This window comes from Nilaparvata lugens, unplaced genomic scaffold (assembly GCF_014356525.2).
Source record: "Nilaparvata lugens isolate BPH unplaced genomic scaffold, ASM1435652v1 scaffold5541, whole genome shotgun sequence".
Lineage (NCBI taxonomy): Eukaryota > Metazoa > Arthropoda > Insecta > Hemiptera > Delphacidae > Nilaparvata > Nilaparvata lugens.
This window is the reverse complement of record NW_024091357.1, coordinates 6,809-18,608: the sequence shown is the minus strand read 5'-3', so window position 1 is coordinate 18,608 and position 11,800 is coordinate 6,809. Positions and strand designations below refer to the sequence as shown.

Genomic DNA, 11,800 nt, shown 5'->3' with positions numbered 1-11,800 from the left:
GTAGTAATTATTATGATGGAAAGATACAATTTTCAAGATGTTCGATGTTTTTGAACGGGTAGTATTATAGTCAACTAGACAGCTGATTTATGATGAATAATTATTAATTCTATAGTCTGATTTTTACGGTAATATTGGCGAATGAAGGAGGCTCCTTTTTCCTTTTATATTATCCTTGAAATGCAAAATTTCAATAAACCTTGTTTATACATCGACGCGCAATTTAAAAAGGAACATACCTGTCAAATTTCATGAAAATCCATTACCGCGTTTCGCCTTAAATGCGCAACATAAAAACATAAACAAACATTCATTAAGAGAAATGCCAAACAGTCGACTTGAATCTTAGACCTCACTTAGCTCGGTCAATTATATAGTCTGTCATATGAGTGTGTCATACTGTCATAGAATGTGGATAAAATATAGTTTTGTTTTTTGGTTGAACTCGTTTGAGATAACTATGTTAATCAGATTATGGCTCAACCTATAAGGTCGAGCTCTAGAAAAAATTCAGAGTAGACTCATCATGATTGTGTTCCACTCCACGGAAATCTTTAGTAAAAGGCGAAAGATTTATTCGACTTTGAAGTGGAACCAGAGCTGACTTACGTTTTACAATCAGCAGGTCTTGACTCAGTTTTCACACAAAACTCAAACGAGAACTTGCAAAATCACATATCTTTGAGGGATTATTACAGACAAAAGAAAGTTTGAATCGATAAACTGTTTGATGAATATGGTTCGTCAACCATTTATCATCGATTTATGCAAAGACCTAGAAGATTAAAAATAATATTCTACTGGAAAAAATGAAAATAGTGTGATTCTAGTTAACTTGCTTAATTCTGTTAGCGATGTTCACGTAGTTCACAGTTACAACCAAAAGATAGCGTTACTGTCGCTCAATAGGTGTGCTTATTGGAAGGGTGGTGATTTCAAAACTATAACTATAGAAGTCCATTAGAGTATAAATAATAGAGCTACTTGTAATATAAATTAATATAAAGAAAAATAAAAATCTCAGTACACTTTTTGAAATATTTTATCACAACATGTTTCGGACATTTTTTGGACAAAATGTCCGAATCATGTTGTGATAAAATATTTCAAAAAGGGTACTGAGATTTTTATTTTTCTTTATATTTATATAAATAATAGACTATGGCCTTAAATATAGAATATTATAGACTAAATTTGCTTTTCAACAAAGCTTTTGCATTTGAGATATTCTATTACTTTCTATAGATCTTGGATAAGGAATGATGAACATTTATGCAGTCTTCAGTTCAGTATTGAACATCGATTATTTTTAGTTCCAGAAGTGCCAATGTCCTATCTCAAAGCATTAAAAAGTTATAACATTATTTATACTACCAATGTCATGATTCAGTAACTGAATTATAAATAACTGTTATTCCACTCTCAGAGTGCGAGAACTACCAATGAAGACATAGGTTTTACTTTCCTTGCCCTATTACCATAGGTAAGGAAAGTATTGCTTTATAGGTACCCCAATTTCTAAATTTCTATACGTTTCAAGGTCCCCTGAGTCCAAAAATGTGATTTTTGGGTATTGGTCTGTATGTGTGTGTGTGTGTGTGTGTGTGTGGTGTGTGGTGTGTGTGTGGTGTGTGTGTGTGTGTGTGTGTGGTGTGTGTGTGTGTGGTGTGTGTGTGTGTGTGTGGTGTGTGTGTGTGTGTGTGTGTGTGTGTGTGTGTGTGTGTGTGTGTTGGAACAAGGTATAATACGGGGAGACAATCAAGTATACACAGCACATTAAGGGGAGGTGTGTACACTAAGGGGAGACCCCGTAGTGTCACTGCTCAATTTTAGTAAAAATCACTTCTACATGCTTAAAACCATGTAAAAACGTAATAAAAAAAAATCTCCCCATTTTGTTAGTAATCTACCTAATTGGGATACACTCCAGTTCCCAAAATTGCCACCACGTTGTGCTACGATCGCTAATACACACTTACACAAAACTCATTTACGGATTGAGCATACAATGCGGGGTACTTGCATATCCCTGCATATCTCCATTGTCTCCTTCACTGTTCGAAGTAACTGGTTTGCTATGGGGCTTGCCGTGAATTTATGATTCAGCAACTTATCTCCTTTTTCGTTCAGACTCATTGAGTCACAGCTTAGCGAATTCATAGTTTATTTTTCTGTTCATTCACTTGAGACATGAGAAGGGAGCGAGGAAACATGCTGCCAGAATGTATTGTGGTACTGATTTTTTAGTTATTTGGTACAAATAGTCTGAAAATGATTCTTCACAAAAAATACCCTCTGCTAACCTTACAGTGTTAAAAATACCTGTTTTTTTCTCCATATAACTCAAAAACCTTTCATAGTGAAAAAATCCAGAACTGTTTCCAAGAGAATAAAATCCTCTACAATTCAACGCCAAATTAGGTTCATCACAATCAATGGTGACTTGGTAACACAATTTCCCGAGAATTTTCCGCATTGAATTTGGGTTATTGCTAGAATGATGCGAATGGGAGGCTTGTTAAGATTCAAGAATAGCACGTCAGTAAGTTTATATTCTTGAACAGGCTTCACTGAGAATTCACTTACTGTTTTAGATAAGCGGATGCCTCAAACTTTGCTAACCTAACATTGTATCTCAAGATCAGGATAGCTTATGATAAAATGAAATTTGTCTCTTAGTTTCTCTCCATATTGACATTTTCTTCTGTGTCTGTCAATCCTTGCAAAAACTCTCTTGTAAACCTTGGATTGAATATTTTACTTGTGTACGGCATGCTCACTTTTTGTGAAAAGACGTTGTTCCGGAGAAAAGATTTAGTAATCATACCCTGCTCAAAAAAAAAAAAAATAGTAGTCACAACACCTTTTCCAATTTTATTTGAGAAAGTGAAAAGTTTATTTGAGAAAGTATCAATTGTATTTGAGAATAGTCACTTGTAATTGAGAGAATGTCAGATGTAGCCTAAATGAGAATAGTCAATTGTATTTAGGAAGTCATCACACATGTAATTGAGAGTAGTGAATTGTATTTGAGAAATCGTCAAATGTAAATGAGAAGATATCATATCATGAGCAGACATTTGAAAATGAGAAAATTTTCCAATTGACATGTCGTGACTCTTCTGTAGCCTACAGTACAGGTTTGATTTGAGCAGGAAAGGATACTGTACTACGTACACAGTATTCCATAGGCTTTGTATGTGTGAAATTATTATTTTCAATTGTGAAATTTATTTCCCCTGTACTGTTCACGAATGATTAATGAGAATCATTTCTATGTATGTATTGGCAACACGACTTTTGTCTCCAAACATTTGAACTTGATGAAGATCAAATTCTCTATGTTCACGGCGCAATTGAACTTTATCATCAATCAATTGAATCTCTTGATCAAGCAATTCGGTAACTCTCCAATGGATTTTGGGGCTCAAAAATATTTTTTTATTTAAAAACTAAACGTTTCATTTGAATATAAAATATATTATCATATTATTTTTTATGAGTACAGTTATGGAAAATAAAAGTATTGGTTTTTTAAAATCATTCCCCAATTACAACTGACAACTTTTTGATTTCAAATCGTATGTTCTCAAATTAGGAGTTGATAGTGAGCTGTTGAACGGAGCGGTCGCAGAATTGTTTTGTTCTCTTATCTCAAGTTTCCGGACGGGTCGTGCTTAATCGGTTCATTTAGTGCATGTTTAACCTAAAACGTTCTTTCGTAATAAATTGAATTATCAATTTGTTTTTTATTTGTGAAATTGTTTTCAAGTGAATCGAAATATTCAAAGTTTAAATTAATAAAAACAGTATCCAACAATACTTTCCACCAGACGGTAGTGCTAAAAAGAGACCTAGAGCTAAAAGTTCTTTCGTAATAAATTGAATTATCAATTTGTTATTTATTTGTGAAATTGTTTTCAAGTGAATCGAAATATTCAAAGTTTAAATTAATAAAAACAGTATCCAACAATACTTTCCACCAGACGGTAGTGCTAAAAAGAGACCTAGAGCTAAAAGTTCTTTCGTAATAAATTGAATTATCAATTGTTTTTTTTTTTATTTGTGAAATTGTTCTCAAGTGAATCGAAATATTCGAAGCTGAATGAATAAGAACAGTATCTAACAATACTTTTCACCGGACGATAGTGCTAAGAAGAGTCCTCGTGCTAAAAGTTCGCCTGAGCTCGAAGAGATGGAACAGAAAAAGCGTGCTCCAGACCCAAGTGTTAAAGCTTCCGGTAATGTGAACTCAGACTTTATTGAATCACTATTTGACCGTTTTGAAAAGCGGTTTAGTAAGGCTATGGATGAAAAACTCGCGCTGCTAGCTACAAAGGTGGATTTAAATGGTCTAATTGAAAAAGTGAATAAACTCTCTGTCGAGAATTAACAGTTAAGAAATCAAATTGTTGCTCAAAAAATTCAGAATAATCTCATAATCAGGAAGATGGAAAATTTTGAAAATAGATCCAGAAGGAACAATATAATTTTTCGCGGGCTGAAATATGAATGTGCAACAGTGGATTACGTGAGAACTGTCAAAGACTTTTGTGTGAGTCATTTGGGGGCACGAGCAGGTACCTGGGTTAATCGAGCACATGCATTGGGCAAGAAAATAGATAACGGGCCAATCATTGCGCATTTTCCGGACGATCAGGACACCCATTTCATCACGAGAAACAGTAGGAAGCTGAAGGGTACACAGTTTGTGATTCATAAAGACTTTGCTTTCGACACAAGAAAACGACGATCAAAGCTTTTCCGGGTGCTTGGCGAGTTGAAGAAACAAGTTCCGGGAGTGAGAGGAGAGTATCGGTTGAAGTGGATCGTTTAATCGTGAATAGTCGGGTTTTCACGCTGGATGAGGAGAATGGACTGGTCTCGGAGGGAGAGGATGGGCTGCAGAAGATCGGGAGCATGTTCGATGAGAGTGTGATGCGGGCCGTGAGCGGGAGCATGTGTGATGAGGAGGAGCGAGGCGGCGAGGACGAAGACCGCAACCGCATAGATAACGCCGTCAGTCCGTGTGAGAAGGGACAGTTGAGTATAGTAGCGTACAATGTGGCTGGATTAAGTGCTAAGATTGTTCAAGTATATAATTTTATGATGTTTTTGTACTATTGGAGACGTTTGTTGAAAGAGGAAAGCAATTGTATTTTGAAAACTGTTTTCCAGATTACAATTTATACTGGGAATTCGCAGTTGGAGAATCAAACTGAGGTAGAGCAAAGGGAGGAAAGTTAATAGAAATTAGTAAAATAATAGAGAGTTTTTGTAAGGTAATCGATGCGCTTGAGAGGAAAGTTATTCACATGAATGCAGGACAACGGGATGAATATTATATAGTTCCAATTTACCTGAGTGGTGGAGGAGACATGGAATGGGAGAGAGAATTCAATACATTATGGGAGTTTATGATAGTGCAAGAGCATAATAGAAATAATATGATTTTAATTGGAGATTTTAACGGTAGAATAGGAAATGGACAGGACATGTCGGAATTAACAGATGTAATAGAATTGGGAAATGCACTGAGTAATAAGCAAGAGTCAAAGGATGAGGTGATTAATATGAAAGGTAAGAAAATATTGGAGTTCTGTGAGGTTTTTAATTTCATCATTATGAATAGAAGGATAAGTGGAGATAGGTGGGGAGACTTTACTTTTATAGGCAGAGGGGCTTCCGTAATAGATCTATGTTGCATGGCTGTCGAATTAGCGCAAATAGTTGGAAAATTTTCTATTGTGCCAGAATTTTTATCTGATCATTTCCCAATTGTAGCTACGCTAATCACGGTTGATACTCTAGAAAGAGAGAGCACAATTTTACCACTCTTACCGAAGTTGAAATGGAAGGAAGCGAGGAAGAATGAATATATATCTAAACTCACCAATGCTTGTAGAGAAATAAATGGTCTTCCCGAGAGTAGTGAAGAGACTTATGAAGTATTAAATAATCTTGTATATAGAGCTGCAAATTATGTGCCCCAACCTGATAGAAAGAGAGAAGGATGGAGAGAAAAGTGGTTCGACAAAGAGTGTGCGGTTATGAGAAAGCGAGTGTTCAGCCTATTGAATGTGTTTAGAAAATCAAATTCGGAGCAGGTGAGAGAAAATTATATGAAGGTAGTAAAGGAATACAAACTGCTATGTAAGAGTAAAAGGCAAGCGTATTACAGCGATATAAAAGAACAATTCAGAAGAGTCAAGGATTCCAGTGATTTGTGGGCTCTGATAAAGAAATTCAAGTGTAGAGAGTTCAAGATTTCGGGAACTGTGAGTGCTGAGGATTGGGTTGAACACTTCAGACGAGTGTTTGGATCAGTTTGCGGGGTAGTCACATATTATGCGGCGAGGAATGTTGAAGATCAAACTCTTGACAAAGACATAGATATGAATGAATTGGAAAGTGCCTTCAAGACAATGCGCAACAATAAGGCTCCAGGTGATAACAGAGTTCCTGCTGAGTTTTACAAGAATGCGTCAAAAAATTACAAAGAGATTATTTTGACTTTTTCCAATGCCATCGTCAGAGGTGGACAGATACCAACAGGGTTTCCACGTTCAATTATATTTCCATTGCATAAAAAAGGTGATACTAATGAAGTCAATAATTATAGAGCCATATCTTTTATAAATGCTGTCGCTAAAGTATTTTCATTTATTTTACTGAGAAGGTTGCAGTTGTGGGAGGAAAGAGAAAAGATTATTAAAGAGAATCAGTGTGGCTTTCGGAGAGGTTATTCGGCTACTGATAATATTTTTGTTCTATTCAATATAGTAATGAAAACGTTGAATAGACCTACAAAGAAGTTGTACTGTTTCTTTTTGGGCTACGATAGTGTGGACAGAGAGGCTTTATTTTTTAAACTGAGTGAATTGGGAGTGTCGACTAAATTTATTGCGATGTTGAGGAGTCTATATAGAAATACGAAGTCTCCTGTATGGAGGGTAACTTAACAGAATACTTTGAAACCAGAAATGGATTATAACAGGGATGCGTATTCTCCCCGTTGCTATTCACACTATTTTTGAATGATTTGAGTGATGTTATTGGTGGAGGTATATTATGTTGGGCAGAGGCTGATAAATTCGCTGTTATATTCTGATGACGTGGTATTGTTGTCTGAGAATCCTCGACATCTGCAGTCAATGATAAATAAGTTAAAGGGATATTGCATAAGGTGGAATCTCACAGTGAACATGGCTAAATCCAAGATTGTAGTTTTCAGAAGAGGAGGACGATTGGGAGAAAGAGAGAAGTGGTACTATGGAAATGAAGTTATTGAAACAGTGAATGAGTACAGATACCTGCGAGTTGTTTTTTCATCAAGACTTCCCCTAACCGCACATTTTAAATGTAAGATAACAGCTGCCAGATTTGGGATTAATAGTGTATGGCGAAGACTCATTTTGAATGATGAAGCACCTCTGTCAATGAAATGAGGAATTTTTGATTCGATAAGTAAAGCAGTTGTAACATATGCAGCACAGGTATTGGGATATGCGGAGAGAGAAGTACTAGAAAAATTTCTGAGGTTGTTTGTCAAGAAAATATTTGGACTACAGTGTAATACGCCAAATTATATAGTATACTTAGTGACAGGAAAGGAAATTTTGTGGTTGTATACTTTGAGCGATCATAAAAAATATGTATTGAATTCTTTTGAGATACCTGGCGACCGATATCGAACATTGATCGCAAGGCATTGTTTAAGATAAAAGTGTGGTTGGTATTCTGAATGGAGACGGATATTAAGTGAGTTTGATATTGAATTGCCGATAACAGCGATCCTAACATCAGAAATATTAATACAATCTATCTGAAATGAATATTAAGGGTGTGATAGTGTTTATGTCTCCTGCGATTCTGACGGTTGAACCAGATCTTGTATGGACTCTTTCAGTCTGGTGTTCATAACGCATTAATTCACACATTTTCTGGTTCATAACCTCAACACCGAGAACGCAATACAAGATTTGTTAAAGTGTGACGTCACAACCTGGGCATTGGCTGTTACATGTTATACCAATACCTACTATTACTTCATAGTAGGTAATAGTAATAGAAGGTATTGGTTATACTCAACCCCATTCTGAAAAGTATGAAACAATTGCCCTAACCTGTCTTGCTATTACACACAAAAACACACAAAAAGTAACTTCGATAATCTAAATAATACATAAGCGCTGCCTGCAAAACCGGAGTTTGAGTACTGGCGGCAAAAGTATCAATATAAATGTTCAATACAAAAACTCCAAAATTAAAATGAATGATGTTTCACTTTATATTCATACTTTATCAACATGATATTAATCAGTAACTATCTATAATATATATTTTCATGTATTTTTTGCAGTCATCCATTCTTATAAATAGGCTACATTATTTTTAATTTTTATGTGAATAATATTTACAACAGTTTCGCATCACAATATTTTATTGTAATTAGTCATGTTCGTTTAATATTATGTTATCCTTTGCTATTTTTCATTTTGTTAGATTTTTCGCTCACTTCCAATCTCTTAGTGAATGGATGCACATTCGATAATTCCATTGAGTGTTTGATGTAATCTAAAGTAATAAAATCTTCAGCTTGGCATTCAAGTCTCAAAAATAGCCTAGCATAATTAATAATAGCCCACAAAAGTTTTACATCATAATAATTTAGTTATTGTAGTGAGGTCTATGTTTTAACTCGGATTTTCTTTTGTCTGTCTTTCTGTCTGTATGTATGTATGTAACGCGTTGATAGAATTCTATGAGATTTGGCAGAAATATTCCTTTTTCAACTGCGCGTCGAGGTATTAATACACAAGGTTTTTTCAAATTTTGCATTTTAAGGATAATATGAAAAGAGAAGGAATCCCTCATTACTCCGACATCACTGTATATAATTGACCGAGCGAAGTGAGGTCTAAGATTCATGTCGACGGCTGTGCATTTCTCTTTATGTTTATATGTTGCGCATTCACAGCGATATACGGCAATATATTTCCATGAAATTTAACAGGTATGTTCCTTTTTAAATTGCGCGTCGACATATATACGAAGTTTTTCAAAATGTTGCATTTCAAAGATAATATAAAAGGAAAAGGAGCCTCCCAAAGATACTCACAAAGATACAGAATATCTCTTGCAGTTAACAGAAGGCTTGATGAACATGGATCTTTGAAAGTTGTTTTTTTTTTGCATGCATCCACTCTTTCAAATAGGATACATTATTCTGAATTATTCTGTGAACATAGGTGTAGACTACTTTCTAGGATCATGTAAATGTTAGGGTCAAGCTACTGAGAAGTCATAGTGGGGGGAGTGAACAAGGCCGTCGTGTTTTTCTTAGGCTAGTTTCACACGGCAGAATCCCGTCTCCTGAAGATCATATTTCAGATCATTTCATATTTCGCAGCTCGAAGGCTTTCACAAGGGGATCTCAAATTTTAGACGCGTTTGCTCAGAGTATGACTCATTACTTTTCTCAAAGTATTCGGATTTGGATTCAGCGACCCCAAATTTTTTAAAGCGTAAGTCCCATTTTCGAAAATACCCAAAAACAAGGGAGTTACAGCAGTTTTTAATATAGCTTTTACATTATCATAAAGTTATGTTTAGTAAAAATGTACCTACTAAGATAATAATACTTCTGCCTCACAGGTAAAGGTTTTTAGAAGCTTTTAAACACTCTTGAAAAGTTCAAACATGAACATTTCAAAACATTAGGGGCCGGTTTCCGAGCTCGGGATTTAGCTTAGTCCAAGACTTTAAACAGCTGGAGTCAGAAATTTGGTTTTCCAAGACGGGGCGTAGTCGCAGTCATTGTCATAGTCACGTTTGAATTAAATCTCGAAAAACTAGAAAATTGAACACAAAATAAAATAAAGAGAAAATAGTGTAAAGTTTCAGCTTTTTTGAATTATTCAGGAATGTCTAATTCCGTCAAGGAAAAACGTTTCCAATTATAGAAATGAGAAAATAAAAACTAAGACTTCTATTATAAAAGCTGACCTTTTGGAAAGCCAATTTTCTGACTATTGCTGTTTAGAGTCTGGGACTTAGCTAAATCCTGAGCTCGGAAACCGGCCCTAAAAGTTCTAGTTTAAAAAAAAATTCCAGCTTTGAAAGTTTCAAACTTCAAAAGGTTGAATCCAAATATGGAATCAGAAATCATCTCCCATTATCACTCAATAAAATACGAGAAAAAGTAACCTTGTACAGTTAACTTCACTGAATTATTTACGTTGTCGGGATTTCAATTTTGTCATACAACAATCTAATTCATTAGGTTGAAATCGTTGAATATTACCATGGATTTCCTGTTGAATCATTGACTTAAAATCTTTGCAACAATCAATAAAATCTATTACACAGTATAAATATGCAGTCAGTGAGTATAGAATGTAACATTCTATACTCACTGCATACAGTAGGCTATAAACATTGTGCTGATCTGAACAGTGAGTATAGAATGTAATTACATTATATTACTCTAACAGCTAACTGGATCTGAATTGATCTATTGTAATAATGGACATAATGAAATAATGTCTTACTATTCCAAGTAAAACGAAACTAATGTTTGTGTTTGTATTAGAGCTGCTGAGTGGATACTGCATACTGAGAAATTCATAAATGATCCAGACCAGCCTGGCGACTTCGATGCTATCGACACCGGAATCTCCTTTTATTTCTATCAATGAATGAATCTGAATTAAAACCATGTATTGTATCAACTATCCTATTATCGTATTGTAATTCGTGAAGCCTGTTTAGTAAAAGCCAGTTACATACACATCGATTTTTAACCGTCCTTATAAAATTCTATTAGATCAAACAGATGATGTTTGACAAGTTGCACTTATTCGAATTCATAAGGATGGCAAAAAACAATCGTACAAAAATCAACGTGCATGTAACTGGCTTTCGAAGACCCATACGATATTGTATTCTATGATCAAATAGAATAGTAAATATCGAAATAAGTGTTGCAGCCAGAACTTGTGTTAAGAACCGGTTTTGTCCCCGCTTTGTAAGTTAAACTAAACACACAATTCCTCCCAGAATGTGGGTTTGAAGTGTACACACCATTTCTCCCCGCTTTGTGCAGTGGAAGTGTACACACATTTCTCCTCGGTTTGTTCAGTGAAAGTGTACACACATTTCTCCCCTTTTTGTAGGTTTAATGCGTAATTTTTTTTTCAAGTTAACAGAAAAAAAAAGTTACAACTGTATTGAACACATATTAATATACTTTCTAAAACAAAAATTAAGTCTCCAACATGTGTGTAAATGTGTGTAAATCAGCCTCCCCGCAATGTATGTTCATTTCTCACCTCCCCGTTTGTTACCTTGTTCCAGTATGTGTGTGTGTGTGTGTGTGTGTGTGTGTGTGTGTGTGTGTGTGTGTGTGTGTATGAGTGTATGTGCGACTGTGTACACGATATCTCATCTCCCAATTAACGGAATGACTTGAAATTTGGAACTTGAGGTCCTTACAATATAAGGATCCGACACGAACAATTTCGATCAAATGCAATTCAAGATGGCGACTAAAATGGCGAAAATGTTGTCAAAAATAGGGCTTTTCGCGATTCTCTCGAAAACGGCTCCAACGATTTTAATGAAAGTCATACCTGAAATAGTCATCGATAAGCTCTATCAACTGCCACATATCTGTAAAAATTTCAGGAGCTCCGCCCCATCTATGCAAAGTTTGATTTTAGATTCCCAATTATCAGTCTTTAGATACAATTTAAACAGAAAATTCCAAGTGGAAAAGATTGAGCATGAGAATCTCTAC

General features: G+C 35.2%; 1 non-coding gene across 1 annotated transcript; it reads right to left on the bottom strand.

Moving 5' to 3' along the window:
• Positions 1 to 477: 477 nt before the first annotated feature.
• On the bottom strand, positions 478 to 603 carry LOC120356021. The gene has a single exon (XR_005573894.1). It is a non-coding gene; the product is annotated as a U5 spliceosomal RNA (small nuclear RNA).
• Between the last annotated feature and the right edge of the window lie 11,197 nt (positions 604 to 11,800).